Source organism: Corapipo altera, unplaced genomic scaffold (genome assembly GCF_003945725.1).
Source record: "Corapipo altera isolate COAL_440 unplaced genomic scaffold, ASM394572v1 59807, whole genome shotgun sequence".
NCBI classification, from domain to species: domain Eukaryota; kingdom Metazoa; phylum Chordata; class Aves; order Passeriformes; family Pipridae; genus Corapipo; species Corapipo altera.
In genome coordinates, this window is record NW_020885355.1 from 13,927 (window position 1) to 18,685 (window position 4,759).

Here is a 4,759-nt window from a genome sequence, read left to right on the forward strand (position 1 = left end):
TGTGTTGGGCACATCCTGGAGAGCCAAGTGGAAAGCAGATGGAAGCTTTGAGGCCCTGGCCTGAGGAGATGCCCCTGCAGGATGGCAGTGCTGCTGCAGAGGTCAGCTCTGTGCCAGCAGTGCCCATGGCTGTCCCTGCCTGCAGTCCCTGGACAGTCCTGCAGCAGGACTGGCACCGACTGCCAGAGCACTGAGGCTCCAACAACACAGGGCTCTGCAGGACAGTGTGGAAGGGAAGGGAGAGGAGGCCAGGCAGGAGAAGGGCTGCTGCTCCCTGGCTGCTCTGCTCTGCTGCTCTTCTGGGACTCTTTTCTGGCCCAGCTCTGCACAGAGGCCCCGACCCTGCAGCTGCAGAGAAGTCAGAGAGGAAAGACGTGAGGCAAACAAGTCAATGCAGAGTTCTTTATTTATTTGGCTTAAGCACACAGTGAGTACAATTGCCAGTTTGTACAGCCTGTGGGCCAGGCGAGAAAGGCAAACACTGAATTGAAAATGGTGTTTATATATATATATACTTTTTTATATATATCTTTATATATATCTTTATATATATAAAGATTTTTGGGGGTGAAAAAATTCTCACAAAAATAACATCCCTACCAGGAGTAAAAAATAGAGAAGATATGGTGGGCCTTTAATGAAGTCCATAACAGGATTGGCCTTTAATGAGGTCCATAACATGCAGAAGAAGGAGAGTTTCTTGCTTCTGAAAAACACCCAGTTATGAGTTTCCTCATGGCATCCTTGAGCTCCTGGTTCCTGAGGCTGTAGATGAAGGGGTTCAGTGTTGGAGACACCACTGAGTACATGAGTGACACAATAAGATCCAGGGATGGGGAGGAAATGGAGGGGGGCTTCAGGTAGGCAAAGAATAAGGTGCTGATAAACAGGGAGACCACGGCCGGGTGAGGGAGGCAGGTGGAAAAGGCTTTGTGCCGTCCCTGCTAAGAGGGAATCTTCAACACAACCCTGAAGATCTGCACATAGGAGAAAACAATGAAAATGAAGCACCCAAATATTAAACAGGCACTAACTCCAATGAGCCCAATTTCCCTGAGGTAGCCTGAGTGTGAGCAGGAGAGCCTGAGGATGTGTGGGATTTCACAGAAGAACTGGCCCAGGGCATTTCCCTGGCACAGGGGCAGGGAAAATGTATTGTCTGTGTGCAGCAGAGCAATGAGAAAGCCAGTGGCCCGGGCAGCTGCTGCCATGTGGGCACAAGCTCTGCTGCCCAGGAGGGTCCCGTAGTGCAGGGGTTTGCAGATGGCAACGTAGCGGTCGTAGCACATGATGGTGAGGAGGGAAAACGCTGCTCGAAGAAAGATTATGTAGACAGAAACCTGTGCAGCACATCCTGTGTAGGTGATGGTTCTGGTGTCTGTCCTAATTAGAACAGCTGGGACCGATTCATCACGGGATGGGTGTAGCCCAAAGCTGTGTATTCTATAGCCTTCCATGGCATTTCCCAGAAACTGTTATCAGTAGAGGCCCGCAAAATAGGAAGATGTTCCTGTCCTCATACCCTTTTATGGAATTCCCCTCTCTGAGGGAAGGACTGAGCATCCTCATACCCTTTTATGGAATTCCCCGCTCTGAGGGAAGGACTGAGCATTCCTGCCTGAACTGGAGAATATATAAACTTGGAGTTTCGGAACCTTTTCACCACTCGTGGGATCCAGAGGAGGACTGCAGGCCACCGCTCTCAACCAGACTGCAGACCACCACTCTCGACTGGACTGCAACCACCACTTTTCAACCAGACTGCAACCACCACTCTTGACCAGACTGCAACAGCACTCTCACCAACAGATTTTTCCCTCTCCTTTTACTTTGGACTCAGGGGGCCCAAAGAACACCACTCTGTTCATGCCCCAGGGTGCTGGGTTATATGTTTGGGTTTTGTGGGTTAAAACCAATTGTTTGTCTGTATAATTGTACTTATTGTGTTATTTTATTAAATTGTTATTCTGACTTATGATCTCTCTTTTGAGTTGAGTTCATTTCCCCTGCTGGTTTACCTTTAAACCAGCACAAGCAGACACCCCAGTGCTTCTTTCCCTCCATCCCTGAAGCTCTACCACATGAGGCCCTGCTTTACTTCAGCTTCTGCTGCTTCTTCATTGGTTGCCCTCAAGTGCTAAATGTAGAGTTTAGAAGCCCATGCCCGTGTTTTGAAGGTGCCTGTGTGGAGGAGAGATTGAGCAGCTGCAGCCCGAGGCTGGTGTCCCAGCAGAGTCTCTAAGGATGGTACCAGTGGCGCTGGCTGGGGACAGCTGAGTGTGGAAGGCGTGTCCAGCCTCAAACAGGGCCGTTGAAGTCAGTCAGGATGTCAGGCTGCAGCCGAAGCTGCCGAGGGTTGCTGTGAGGCTGGGGAGTCACTGGAAACCTGTGGTGGCCACTTGCCCTGAAGCCTTTTGCCAAAGCGGGTGTAATTGTGCCCACAGTCTGCCCACTTTTGGTGTCCTGGCGGGTGTGGGTGCCTGGGTGAGGAGGCCCAGGCGTTGTGGGTGCTGCTGCTCCTGGGCAGCCTCTGGTGCTGTTGTCTGTGGAGCGCGGAGCCGCTTGGGCAGCAGCGAGTGCACAGGTCTGTCCAAGGAGCCCAGTTCCCTGCCCGTGGTGGCAGCAGCTCTGCGGGCCCAGAGCTCTGGCTCAGGGGGGTGTCATCCACAGCCCCATGGCCTGGGCAGCCGCGGGGGCCCGGGCTGGCCGCCAGCCCTGCCTGTGCCACTGCCCCTCGCCGGCAGCACCCGGCGGATGTGCCACGGGCAGGGCCCCTTGCCCTCCTTGTCCCCAACCAGGCCAGCCTGGCCACCTTGGGGGTGTGCCCACCCTGCTGCTGAGGTCTGGCCTCCAGGGCTTCTGCCACAGGGCTGGGAGATGCCTCGGGAAAGCACCAGAGCAGCTGGCTGGCAGGGAAGGAGGTGGCTGCCTGGGGGCTGCTTATGGCCTCTGTCCCCCAAATCCTGAGGGCCTTTCCCTCCACCCTGCCCCTCGGGGCCTGCACCCAGTCTGTCCCCTCGCAGCCTTCTGCTACCCACCCCCTCCCAGATTCCCCTCAAGGCTTCCCGCCCCCTTGTCCCATCAGGGCCTCCGCAGCACCTCACCCTTTCCTGGCCTCCCAGCGCCCCCTCCCCTGTGGGTCTCTCCCAGCCCCGCCAACCTGCCCGGCAGCGGCGCAGCCCTGAAGGAGCTCCAGAGGAGCCACTCCAGAGGCACTTGGGAGCCCGGAGCAATCCAGCCAGCAACACACAGGCAGGACACAGATGCTCCTTCCTGGCTGGGGGAGGGCTTGTGGCCATCTCCAAGGACAAGGTCCTCAGGGAACCCCACAGCTCCAGCCTCTGCCCCTCCATTTTACTGGAAATGTTGAGGCTCCAGCAGAACCACCAAAGGCCAAGGGGCTTCTGCCCACTTTTGCTGACACGCTGCACAGCGGAGCAAGTGCTGTTGAGCACAAGGAGCCCTTTTCCTCTCTTTCCCAAGGCCCTGTGCACACTGGACACCAAAAAAAAGCTCCCGGGCCTCTGTGTGTGATAACATATTGGTTGTATTCCTATGCTGAGCTCAAAGGAGGTGTTTGCAGGGAAGAGGCATCTTCCCCACAGGCTCAGGTGGCCCCAGGAGATGGAGCTTCCTGCATCAGTTCTCCACAGAGCTGCAGCAGCACAGGCAGACACTGCCCTGCGGAAAAGACCGGGCCTGCCACGCCCTGCACAGCCAGTCTTGGAGCTGCTGGAATCTGGAGCAGGGAGCCGTCTGTACACCTCTTGGCACGTAGCAGTGTTGAATTGCCAGGCCTGCCATGGCGAGTCTGATGTCATCTGTCACGCCTCTACGGGCTGGAAGAGGCAGGAACGGAGACTACCAGAATGGGAAGAATGGAGTTCTCCGTACAGCTCTGATGATGTGGAGCGTTTCACGTGCCAGGTCTGAGACGGCAGGGCTGTCATCAGTCATGCCTTGAAGGGCTGGAAGAGAAAGGAAGAGAGCCAAGGTGAGAGACCAGGGGTGTGGGGACGTGAAGAGCCCCTCCTGCCAGGGCCATCCCAGCCAGCTCTTGCCATGGCCAGAAGGGAGCAGGGCCCAAGGGGATGAGCTGGAAAGTGCCCTCGCTCACCTTGGCAGATGAGCTGCAGCTCTGGCTGCTCCTGCTTCATGGACCTGGCGGCGATCCCTGGGAACACAGAACCTGTCAGGGCCCCAGAGGCACAGGTCCCCTGCAGCGGCACTGCCAGCCCGGCCACACGGCCTCCTGGCCTGGCAGGGCTGAGCCCGGGGCCTTCCCGCATGGGGACGCCCCAGGGCTGGGCTGGCACAGGGCGGCAGCAGGCGCCAGGCCACTCGGGGCTCCACATGCCCTGGGCCGCATCCTGCTGCCGCTGCAGCAGCCAGGGCTGGGGCCGAGCTGCAGCAGGATGGGGAGGGACCCTGGGCTTGTGGCTCACCCAGAAACTTGATGGCCAGCTTTCGCAGGGGCTCCTCTGGGCTCTGCAGGTACAGCAGGGCCTGGCGCACGTACTGGTCCACTCGGCTCCTGTCCTTTTCCAGCTGCAAAGAGCACCAGGGCACGGAGGGAAGGCTGGGCTCAGGCTCTGCCCCTTGGCCGGGCGCTCCCTGTTCCCAGCACGGGGCTCCCCTGCCCGCAGAGCCCTGAGGCCCGTCCAGCAGCCGCTGGGACCGGGTTTGGGGGGAGCAGAGGGCTGGGTGCTCCCGGGGCTGGGGCTTTGGGGCCGTCCTTACCAGGCACTCGGGAAACCTC

The 4,759-nt window shown here is 57.8% G+C and overlaps 1 long non-coding RNA gene and 1 pseudogene across 1 annotated transcript; both read right to left on the reverse strand.

Annotated features, from left to right (window-relative positions):
• Positions 1-487: 487 nt before the first annotated feature.
• LOC113940424 lies at positions 488-2,121 on the reverse strand (annotated as a pseudogene).
• Positions 2,122-3,909: 1,788 nt separating this feature from the next.
• LOC113940425 lies at positions 3,910-4,755 on the reverse strand. The gene is made up of 4 exons (XR_003525439.1): positions 4,741-4,755; positions 4,446-4,548; positions 4,118-4,174; positions 3,910-3,968 (listed from the first exon to the last, which is right to left on the reverse strand). It is a non-coding gene; the product is annotated as an uncharacterized LOC113940425 (long non-coding RNA).
• Between the last annotated feature and the right edge of the window lie 4 nt (positions 4,756-4,759).